General features: G+C 45.4%; 1 protein-coding gene across 1 annotated transcript in view; it reads right to left on the reverse strand.

Moving 5' to 3' along the window:
• Window positions 1-12,527, reverse strand: part of TPO (thyroid peroxidase) — a 239,484-nt gene that overhangs the window by 82,939 nt on the left and 144,018 nt on the right. The gene's annotated exons all lie outside the window — the stretch shown is intronic.

Below are 12,527 nucleotides of genomic sequence, written 5' to 3' on the forward strand. Positions count from 1 at the left end.
GAGTGCACAGGAGGCTGGTGCTGGAATGGGTGATAATGTACTAGATATGGAGGAGATTGGTGTGGTGTGGCATGAGGCTGGTAACCCCTCACTGCTGGATAAGGATACTGCTGGCAAATCAAATGTGAGATGTCCCTCTATACATAATATGTTACCTCTAAGATCTTCAGCTGCTATGGTCAGCGAATCATCCTTTAAGGAACCCCTTCCTTGCAGCTTGTCCCCGCTGGGTTTTCATCTGCCCAAAGCGGTCAAAGAGAAAATTTGGAGGGGTGAATACCTGGACATGTTATCATTATTGCCATCTTCCAAGGAATTCTTGGCTAAGTCTGATAGACAGTCCAGCGAGAGAACAGAGGAGGATAGAAGGAGAGCAGTTCCCAAGACCTTCCAAAACTGGCTGCAAGCATTCTGTATTTATGCAGCAGTTATGGGAGAGCGCTTCCCTGGGAAGTGTTCAGGTTTATTCCAACACCTGGATATCATTGCGGAGGCCTTTCACCACTTTGGCGGCTCCGCATGGTTCTCCTATGACGAGAATTTTCGTCAAAAATTAGCAGTTCACCCCTCGTTGCACTGGGGGGCTAAAGACGTGGGTTTATGGCTGAACCTTATGTTGCCGCCAAGGCCCCAGTTCACCCCTCGTCCCTTGCCCAATGCTCAGAGTTCTGTTCAGAAGGGTGTATGCTTTGCATTTAATGAGGGTCAATGTAAATTCTTATTAAATTGTAGATACAGGCATGAGTGCTCTTATTGTGGTGGTACCCACGCGGCGAGCAGATGTTTTCGTAAAGCTGCCGCAAGTTCCTCTCAGTCAGGACCCAGGGACACACATGGGAAAGGCCCCGACTCCGGTGAGCCTGGCAAGAATGCGTCCCTGGCTCGAGCGCTATCCAGACCTCAGGATGGCGGCTCTTCTAACTGAAGGTTTTGCTAAAGGTTTCTTAGTGCCATTATTTAAGGGCCCTGGGTGTGTACCAGTAAAGAATTTAGTATCTGTATCCATGCACGCTAGCATAGTACAGGAAAAAATTTCCAAAGAATTATCTGAGGGTAGGATTGCTGGTCCCTTTAACGACCCGCCGTTCTCAAATTTCCGGTTGTCCCCATTAGGAATTGTACCCAAGAAGGAGGAAGGGGCGTTCAGACTGATCCACCATCTATCTTATCCTCCGCATTCATCCTTGAATGACGAAGTTGCTACTGTGGAGGCCCCGGTATGCTACGCCTCATTTGATGAGGCTCTGTGTCTCTTGAGACAGGCAGGACAAGGTGCTGTATTAGCGAAGGCCGATATTAAGTCGGCTTTTCGCCTTCTTCCTGTGCACCCGCAAGGTTTCAATTCCTTGGGGTTTCAATTTTTAAGTCAATATTATTTCGACAAATGTATGCCAATGGGGTTTTCATTGTCATGCTTTTATTTCGAGGCTTTTTCCTCATTTTTACATTGGGTCGTGTCGGTTATTATACCCCAGGGCCTCATCCTGCATTACCTGGATGACTTTCTGTTCCTAGGTCCCGGGGGGTCATCAGTGTGTATGGAATCATTACAGGTTTTCTTTGACGTTTGTCATGACTTTGGGGTGCCATTGGCGCAGGAGAAGACAGTTTTTCCCACTACGGTCATTGAATTTTTGGGAATTACTGTGGACTCTGAACGAATGGAATTTAGGTTGCCACAGCAGAAGATACAAAAGATGAAGTCAATGATTGCAGCCTTTCTTGTAAAAAAAGAAGGTGTGCTTAAAGGAGGCCCAGTCTTTGCTGGGGCTTTTTGCTTTTGCGGCCAGAGTCATCCCTATGGCTAGGGTTTTCTCGCGTAGGTTTTCTTTAGCCATAAGGGGCATGGTGAACCCTTACGCTCATTTTCGGATTTCAAAAAGCATCAAGGATGATCTAAGAATATGGGATGCTTTTTTAAATGATTTTAATGGCTCATCGGCCTGGCAACTAGACTTTATAAATAGTTCTCAGATGGAGTTCTTCACTGACGCAGCGGGCTCTTCTGGGTTCGGGGCTTTTTTGAATGGGCACTGGTGTGCCCAGTCTTGGCACCCAGATTGGCTTCAGAAGGAGATACTTCAAAATCTGGTTTTGTTAGAACTTTTTCCAGTGATAGTGTCGGTGGTTATTTGGAAAGACATCTTTAGGAATCGTAGAATCTTAGTTCATACAGATAATAAAGGTGTCTTTTTTGCCATCAATACTCTGTCCTCTAAGTCTGATCCTGTTCTGAAGTTATTGCGTTTCCTTGTACTACATTGCATGAACTGTAACATACAGTAGGTGAACCCGATTTTGTGTCAATCTCGCTCTCTTTCTCGGCGAGATTGAGCACCTACGAGCCCCATCGCGGGAGCCAGCGCCGAGCTGGCTTGCCGTGATGGAGACAGAGCCGTCATAGAAGCGACGGGAGATCCGACTTGGATTCCCGCCAATTCTACACACGTGCAGCGTTTGTTATGAATCCTGAGGGGGAAGTCCCCGCCGGATTTTAAATAAAAATCCGGCATGGGTCCCCCCCTCAGGAGCATACCGGGCCCTTAGGTCTGTTATGGGTTGTAAGGAGAGCCCCCCTACGCCGAAAAAAACGGCGTAGGGGGTCCCCCTACAATCCATACCAGACCCGTATCCAAAGCACGCTACCCGGCCAGCCAGGAAGGGAGTGGGGACGAGCGAGCGCCCCCCCCCTCCTGAGCCGTACCAGGCTGCATGCCCTCAACATGGGGGGGTTGGGTGCTCTGGGGCAGGGGGGCGCACTGCGGCCCCCCCACCTCAGAGCACCCTGTCCCCATGTTGATGAGGACAGGGCCCCTTCCCGACAACCCTGGCCGTTGGTTGTCGGGGTATGCGGGCGGGAGGCTTATCGGAATCTGGGAGCCCCCTTTAATAAGGGGGCCCCCAGATACCGGCCCCCCACCCTAAGTGAATGAGTATGGGGTACATCGTACCCCTACCCATTCACCTGCAAGAAAAGTGGTAAAAACACAAATAAACCACACAGTGTATTAAAATATTTTTTTTTTCTGCTCCGGAGGCCGCCCCCTGTCTTCTTTATTAGCTCTTTTACCAGGGGGGGCTTCTTCTTTGACGTCTTCGGGTGGGTGGGGGCCGCCGTCTGGTTCTCTTCCACCGCCGGGGGGGGTGGCTTTTAAAAAAGCCCCCACCCCCCCGGCGGGTTTCCTCCGGCGTCTTCGGCGGGGCTCTTCTTCTTCCGCTATCCCGACGGGTCTTCTCCGCTATCCGGGGGGTCTCGCCGCTCTCCGCTGTTGACTCGTCGCACCCCGGTTCTTCGTCTCGCAGTCCGGTCCCTTCTTCCGTGCTGTACGTCTTCTTCCGCGCTGTGACGTCATGTTCTTCACTTCTCTTCTTCTCCCGATGTTGACTCGCCGGTCCTCCTCGCTGAAATGACGGATGCGCGCCTTGCATCGGACCTATATAGGCCTCACAGTCCCATCATGCTCTGTACCTACCCATGTGATACCTACCACGTGGGTAGGTATCACATGGGTAGGTACAGAGCATGATGGGACTGTGAGGCCTATATAGGTCCGATGCAAGGCGCGCATCCGTCATTTCAGCGAGGAGGACCGGCGAGTCAACATCGGGAGAAGAAGAGAAGTGAAGAACATGACGTCACAGCGCGGAAGAAGACGTACAGCACGGAAGAAGGGACCGGACTGCGAGACGAAGAACCGGGGTGCGACGAGTCAACAGCGGAGAGCGGCGAGACCCCCCGGATAGCGGAGAAGACCCGTCGGGATAGCGGAAGAAGAAGAGCCCCGCCGAAGACGCCGGAGGAAACCCGCCGGGGGGGTGGGGGCTTTTTTAAAAGCCACCCCCCCCCGGCGGTGGAAGAGAACCAGACGGCGGCCCCCACCCACCCGAAGACGTCAAAGAAGAAGCCCCCCCTGGTAAAAGAGCTAATAAAGAAGACAGGGGGCGGCCTCCGGAGCAGAAAAATAAAATATTTTAATACACTGTGTGGTTTATTTGTGTTTTTACCACTTTTCTTGCAGGTGAATGGGTAGGGGTACGATGTACCCCATACTCATTCACTTAGGGTGGGGGGCCGGTATCTGGGGGCCCCCTTATTAAAGGGGGCTCCCAGATTCCGATAAGCCTCCCGCCCACATACCCCGACAACCAACGGCCAGGGTTGTCGGGAAGGGGCCCTGTCCTCATCAACATGGGGACAGGGTGCTCTGAGGTGGGGGGGCCGCAGTGCGCCCCCCTGCCCCAGAGCACCCAACCCCCCCATGTTGAGGGCATGCAGCCTGGTACGGCTCAGGAGGGGGGGGGGTGCTCGCTCGTCCCCACTCCCTTCCTGGCTGGCCGGGTAGCGTGCTTTGGATACGGGTCTGGTATGGATTGTAGGGGGACCCCCTACGCCGTTTTTTTCGGCGTAGGGGGGCTCTCCTTGCAACCCATAACAGACCTAAGGGCCCGGTATGCTCCTGAGGGGGGGACCCATGCCGGATTTTTATTTAAAATCCGGCGGGGACTTCCCCCTCAGGATTCATAACAAACGCCGCACACGTGTAGAATTGGCGGGAATCCAAGTCGGATCTCCCGTCGCTTCTATGATGCGCTTGCTGGGATGTGCTGTCACTATTCCAGTGAGTGTGAGATGTCGGCGAGATCTCGGCACCCTGTCGCCGAGTATCAGCGCGACGCTGTCCTGCTAAAAGCACAATATCACAAACACCTACTGTATGGTTGAGAGCTGAGCATATTGCAGGTAAAGAAAATAACATAGCAGATTCTTTATCTCGTTCACAGTTCAAGAGATTCCGAGAGTTGGCGCCATCAGCGGATCAACATGGCACTCCTTGCCCAGACTTCCTCTGGGGCTTAATTTGGGAATAATATTCTGGAATCTCAAGGCTTCAGTGGCAGATAAAACCTGGAGGGTTTATAGGCTTTCATGGCACAAATGGTGCTCGTTTTGTCAACCATTGGGTTTGGATCTATTATCTGTATCTTCTTACGTGGCTTTGTCCTTTTTGTCCTCTCTTATCCAAGCTAATTTTTCTCCGGCTTCCATAGGCAAAATATTGGCGGGAGTTTCTTTTTTCCTGAAGTTTGCAGGCCTCCCTGCCCTTACTTCCTTCTTTCAGGTCACTCAAGTTCTGAAAGGCCTTAAGAGGTCCAGGCCCTCAACTGATAATAGGCGTCCCATATCGATTCCCCTTTTGGTCGACCTTCTGCGGATTCTCCAGGAGGTCTGCTCATCTAGTTTCGAGTCCTTTCTTTTCAAGGCCGCCTTTTCTATTGCATTTTTTGGAGCCCTCAGGTTAGGCGAGTTCACAGCAACAAACAGAAACTCTTTTTCCTTTCTCCGTTTTTCTCATGTCCAGTTTGACGACGGTTCGATTCGCCTTTTCTTGTCCAGGTCTAAGTCCTCTCAGGTTGGTCAGTGGTTTTCCCTATCTAGATCTCCTAATAAAGCCATTTGTCCTGTTTTTCATGTTTGTAATTATCTTTCGGTCAGACCAATTGGTATCGATTCCTTTTTTATCCACGAAGACTTGTCATCTTTAACAAGGTATCAGTTTTCACCTGTGCTGGCCTCCTGTTTGAAGCGTTTGAACCTATCTGGGTATCATTTTTCTTCCCATTCTTTCAGAATTGGGGCGGCCACCACAGCTGATGCCCTTGGTTTTTCGGAGAGTAGGGTTAAGAAGGTGGGTAGGTGGGGAAGCGATAGATATAAGTTATATGTCCATCCCAGTCTTCTAACTTTATGATTTTTCTTTCAGATTTGTCCAGGACAATCGCCTGGGTCATAGGGCACTCCTACGTTTTCTGGGCTTACAAGCACTCCGGATCCAGATCATACTCTTCCAACTTAGGACTGGATCCCGATTTATTTTTAATTTTATGGTCAGGTGTTAGAGGTATGCGGTGGCGCACTGTTAAAGACCACCTAGTTTATTTGTCCTCTATCTGGCCCCAACCCCAAGTCATAGTTATTCACGCAGGGGCAAATGACTTGGGCAAGTTTAACACATGGGACTTGTTATGCGAGATGAAAAGCGATCTCCATTCCATAGCCCTAATGTTCCCGGGGACCGTGTTATCATATTCCGAGATGGTTCCCAGGCTGTTATGGTCTCCGCAAGGTAGCCTTTTTTATGTAGATAGGATCCGTAGGCGCCTTAATAGGACAATCCATGGGTTTATGCCTTCCATTGGTGGCTCTTCCTTTCGCCACTCTGAGTTGGAGGGTTTTTTGCCCGGGCTATTTCGTAAAGACAAGATTCATCTGTCAGGCATAGGCCTGGACATTTTTAATATGGGCATCCAGAGCATGGTCGAATCAGCCACGGTGGTGGGGGGGCCTCGGCCAACGGCTTCGCGGTTGGCCTCGGCCGGTGGGGAATAGTCGTCCAGCTTTTGCTGGATGGACAGCAATTAATTTTATTTTAAAGTATAAAGTTTAGCCAAGATGGCCTTTTGTAATTTAATTTATTTATTGAGAATTTTTTTAACCCCACCCCCACATTTTATGGATGACACCGTGGCCAATTTTACCAAAGCTAAATAAAAAAAAAATGGTGTATCAAGTTGTTGTTTGGTCTCTTTATTAATACCTCTGTACTAGCCCATGAAATTTTGATATTTATTTAGTCACATGCTTGTGAGATTTTTTACTGTTATTTATTTATTTAAATCTTGTTTGGTGGCACAGTAGTTGCACTCAGCACTACGCAATAGCACACGCTGGTGACAGCTGGACATTGCAATATTTTACTTATTTATTTATTTGTATAGTTATTTATTGTGTTGTATCACGCATATCACTGTACTGGATCCAGCACTTTATTGTATTATATTTAATTTACTATTTTGTGTCATTGCACATTTAGACCATGTGTAAAATTAGGGCTGCTTTTATAACGTGTAAATTTGTGCAGGGAAACTAACAGGTGCGCACAGGGCGTAATCTACGGCGCACACACTTAATTATGTGGATCGCCCTATCTCCCTCATTTGCATCTTTGCCTATCAAAAACAGCGGCGTGACTAGCGTAATTTGCGTCCGAGGATGTGCCGGTGTAATCATTTTAGGTAGGACGGAAAATCCGGATTTTAAGGCGTAACTCGTTTTGAGAAACGGGCGCAAAGATACGCGCGGAGTAAAATTAGAAATCTCGAGTTAAGTCGGCGCATCTGCTTTGTGGATTTGGCCCTTACTTCCTTAAATTCTGTTATATGTATTCACTGTGTCTCGTGATTATGCACTGCTGTGTCACACATTACACAGAGCTTGCCTTCTGAACTACAGAGGTGCTCAGAGGAGGCATTTCAGAAGGTGGAGTCAGTACAGGAATAATGTTTGCAGGCAGCAGGGTTCCATGGGATACATAATCCTTAGAAATTGAAGGTAAAAAGCAGAAGACCAAGAAGTTTCAGAATGAGATGGTCAGCAGAAAGACAGGAACCACAACATGAAAGATTTTTCAAGTAAGCTTACATTGGATTGTCAAGTAAAACTACTGTTTGTATTTTTAATACAATTCTGATATTTTAAATTGAATGCATATGCTATGTACATACATTTCCTTTTAAGCCCGTTTACACCTTCATAAAGTGTCTTCCCACTCCAAATTCAAATATGGATGTTCTGAATTTTTGGCTAACACAGTTTAGTTGTGTTTAAATGTTAATAGATGCCTGAAAGCTTTTAATCCTGTTCCTGGATAAGGTTGCAACAAAACTTTCAGAGCACATCATCCCAAGTAAATATTGATGTGTTTTTAGACAAGTGTTATATAAATTACAAATACTAGATATGGTTCATGTAAATCACATACAATTCTCAATAATTTACATAGTGCTCCTAAAGATATTTAGGAGCCCCCCCCCCTGCTATCAGCTAATGCCAGAGCTAAATACCGTATATTCACCATTCCCCATTCGTTTAATAGCAGACATTTTCAAATGTCCTTCAGACTAGTGTACAAACATCCATTAAAACGGAGGGAGAAAACAGGAAGTGAGAGGAAATCTACCCCTAGGAAGGGAAATCTACTCCTGTAAGAGTTAATATAGGAAAAAGGTGTCTCCACTGATGCTTTATCACCAATCCATATGTCCCTAACAACCCAACATTTTCAAAATCCAATTGTAATAGGGACAGAAAGTGCGGTGAAATCTTCTGAACAGGGGCACAGACAGCCAAACAAATGTTACAGGGGTGAAAACCCTTCACTATGCTATCCAAAAAGCTTAAAAAAAAGTTTTTTTTTTGGTCTAGAGTGACACTTACCTGTGACACAAATTTACCTGTTCCGACTTACAAACAAATTCAACTTGAGAACAAACCTACAGACCCTATCTTGTTTGTAACCCGGGGACTACCTGTATACAAGTTTTTGGGGTTTCTAGATGACACAGGGTTTAAATATGAAGAGTTGATGTGTTAACTGTTTGGTTAGTATCTGAAATGTCATAAATTAAAAATGTACAGTCAAATGTCAACAGTGCAATACTTTTCTGATTGGCTAAGAATGCTGCTGATTGTTCCTCACTATTGAGGAGACAGCAAATAAATTATATTTTGCAGGCCTCAGTTAGCAAGGGAGCATTTCTGTAAAGACTGGTAAGGGGTCCCTAAGCAATCTTGACACTTGGAGTTGTCACTAGCATCAGGATCACCTTTGTGACATCAGCCTAACTATGGCACTATTAAACAAATAATGCAGGTAACTATTTAAACAATAATATATTTTCTCAGGTATTATTTAATACACTGATAACCTACAGTTTAATTGTTCTAATATTTTTTATGTTGAGAAGATTCATACTGGATATTAAGGTAGGTAAAGGAGGAGAAAGGATAGAAAAGTCTATGTGACCCTATGCTGATTTTTAAAAAGCAGTAGCCACTATGGGTTATTTGAAATGCAGTAGGAATCAAGGATCTCACCGTTCATTTCCAAAATGTTCCCAGCAACAGTAGATCTTGATTTTGATGTACTTTTTGGTCCCAAAAATTAACTGCAAATTCTAAATGCAGTGCCCAGAATCCATGATTGGAGCATTGGAAGGTACTCTCTATAATTTATAAGAAAGAGGCAAGGCCAAAATAGACCAAAAATGGTTTGTTGGTGCCAGCAACATATGACTGAGTACATTACTATTTACTGGACAGGATTGGAGGAATGGTGATGGTGGGCAATGGGGATCTAACTGCAGAAAAAAATGCAGGTCAATGCTAAATACTACAGTCGATTAAAAGCCTGAGTTGATTTCAGTTAAATAATGACCTGATCATAGATCCAGTAGGGTGCTGGAATGCCAACATTCCATGAAGGAGCATTGATGAGTTTGGTAGACTTTAGCTAAGGTGGAAGTGGTGAGGGAGTGAGACCAGATGTATCAAAACACATCTTGACACCTGCTTCAGACACAACCTAGATCGTTTTGATCTTAGCACAGGCACACTGTTTCCTGGTTAGTGTTAGAAATGAACTGATTTAATTTTAACAGCTTTATCCTTTTTCTTTAAAAAAAAATAAAGATTGTATATTATTATTTGGTTTATATTCATCAATTTCTGTTGTATGGCTTAATAATCCTGTATTTTCTCTGTTTTTTATAACTCAAACTCATCAGAAATGTATGGTTGTAGCACTTCATTTATAAATGTATATTTTTAGCTGTTGCCTTCAGCATGTTCATGTTTTAGTTCTGCAGACTGTTAGATGTTCAGTCTATTTTTCATGCGGCATTTCCTCCATCTTTTGCAGATATACATGGGTGTCCCAAGATATAGGTTGACTTGTGATAAATATATCAGTGTGTCCCAGTTCAGTCATTTTAACTCTGTAGGGAGGCTTCAGTTAATCATAAGCAGACAGTCACACTGTGGTGATACTTTACTCAGTTTCAGTTAAATGGTCTGCTTCTCATCAGATTTAAAGTGTAACTTCACCACTGCAGCTCAAAAAAATGATGCAATACCTGTGCTGACACAATTATTTTAAATACATTTAAAGCAGAACCAAACTCTCAAATTAAAATGAATATGTTTGAAGTCAATGCCCTCAACGTTTAGGCTGCTGGTCTACATTACAAAACTTCTTTAGTAAATACAAAGTTTTATTCATTGAAATCTTAGCTCCGTGCATGGTCCCCTAAAACACTGTTTATTTATGTGCACCTGTTCTCCATCACAAGTCAGTGGTAATAGAACTACATTTACTTGCATGTATAGTGTCATGTATGCTCACAATGGCTTGTGCTTATTTTGGGACGCAGCAACACAGGAGGGAGGTACTTAGGGTTGCCACCTTTTCTTCAAGTCAAACCCGAACACTTTAGCGGCGCACAGCAATATTTTTTATAGTATAAACTATACATATATTTTGCTATTAACAGCTTAAGGACCGCCTCCTGCACATTTACGTCAGCAGAATGGCACGGCTGAGCACGTACAGGTACGTCCTCTGCTAGTGCCCAGCCGTGGGTCCGAAGCTCTGTGACCAGGACCCGCGAAAACGATCGCCGCTGGAGTCCTGCGATCGGTTCCCAGAGCTGAAGAACGGGGAGAGCTGTGTGTAAACACAGCTTCCCCGTTCTTCACTGTGGCTCCGTCATCGATCGTGTGATCCCTTTTATAGGGATACACAATCGATGACGTCACACCTACAGCCACACCCCCCTACAGTTAGAAACACATATTAGGTCATACATAACCCCTTCAGCGCCCCCCTTGTGGTTAATTCCCAAACTGCAATTGTCATTTTCACATGCATTTTTTGCTGTGAAAATGACAATGGTCCCAAAAATGTGTCAAAATTGTCCGAAGTGTCCGCCATAATGTCGCAGTCATGAAAAAAAATGCTGATCGCCACCATTAGTAGTAAAAAATAAATAAAAATGCAATAAAACTATCCCCTATTTTGTAAACGCCATACATTTTGCGCAATCCAACCAATAAACGCTTATTGCGATTTTTTTTACATAGGTAGAAGAATACGTATAGGCCTAAACTGAGGAAAAACATTTTTTTTTTATATATTTTTGAGGGATATTTATTATAGCAAAAAGTAGAAAAATATTGAATTTTTTTTCAAAATTGTCGCTCTATTTTTGTTTATAGCACAAAAAATAAATACCGCAGAGGTGATCAAATACCACCAAAAGAAAGCTCTATTTGTCGATCACGCAGTTGTCTGTTAAAGCGACGCATTGCCGAATCGCAAAACCTGGCTGGGTCCTTTAGCTGCCTAAAGGTCCGGGTCTTAAGTGGTAAAATAACATTTCTAATCATATGAAGTTAAGAACAAGAGTCCCCGTTTACATCAGAGTCCACAGAGTTCTCCTTTAAATCTGAACTCGCAGAGTTCCCTTTCACATGCAGACTCTGATGTAAGGGAGAACTCTGGGGCCTCTAATATAAGGGATCCTCAGGGGAACCCTGATTTAAGGGGGGGGGGACACTGAGAACCTTGATGTACGGAGAAGACTCTGATGTAAGGGGAAACACTGTGGCCTCTGGTTTAAAGGGGAAATCTGATGTAAGGGGTGCTCTGAGAACCCTGATTTGCTTAAGTGTACTTAGAGGCAGGAGAGAGAAGGGGGAGACTTCAGTCACAGACAGGGATGGGTGGTGAGCTCACTCACCCCTTTACAGTCAGCACCTCTCATGCAGATGTATCTGAGGATGCTGGACTTCAAATTTCCGACCCCAACTTACTTTCTTATTCTGAGGCACAGCGCCGGGGATTGGAGTGTGGGCGGACACTAGGAGTAGGGGTGGGGGGAAGAGGCGCAGATTGTGCCCTCTCTCCTCTCCTCTCTGTGTGTATGTTTGGGGTGGTTGTTAGTGATGGCTTTGGACAGTGTGAAAGAGTGATGGCTTTGGACAGTGTGAAAGAGTGTAACAGACACTCTCAGCTTAGACAATTCCAGCGAGCAACCCTGCTGGGAAGCCATAGTCCAGTCTAAAATAATTTGTCTGGGTTTCAGGCAGTCTGAAATCCGGATGCATGATTCCAAACCCGAACTTTCGGGGTGAATCCTGGACAGGTGGCAACCCTAGAGGTGCTGTCTATTCTGTTATTCAGAAGGAAGGCATGAGTGAGAGAATACTGGCGAGGTATACGTTGACACTCTGGATTGTAGTATTCCACATAAGTAAGCCCTCCTGGGTGAATCTGCTGGTCCTCTAGCAGAGTCAGACTGATGTCATCCAGGGACAATAAAAGGGTATAGGCCTTTAGAATCAGGAACAGGTGAAATTGCATATGAGAACACCACTGGCAGTCTGCTAGACTGCAGATACTAAGGGGACATCATGGTAGGCAAGAGTTTGAATATTATAAATGCATTAGCTTGCTTTGTATATCAAGGGATAACAAGTTAGCCTTCAAACATAAAATCTCACTTACGCTTTGTCATACACTGCACTTTGAGTGCTACCATCATAGTAAAGCTGTCCATACATGGATCAAAATTTGTACGGTTCAGAAGGGACTGGCCGAATTTCCATCCATGTAAGGCCACTGTGATTG

The sequence above is a fragment of the Rana temporaria genome, chromosome 4, assembly GCF_905171775.1.
Source record: "Rana temporaria chromosome 4, aRanTem1.1, whole genome shotgun sequence".
NCBI classification, from domain to species: Eukaryota; Metazoa; Chordata; class Amphibia; order Anura; family Ranidae; genus Rana; species Rana temporaria.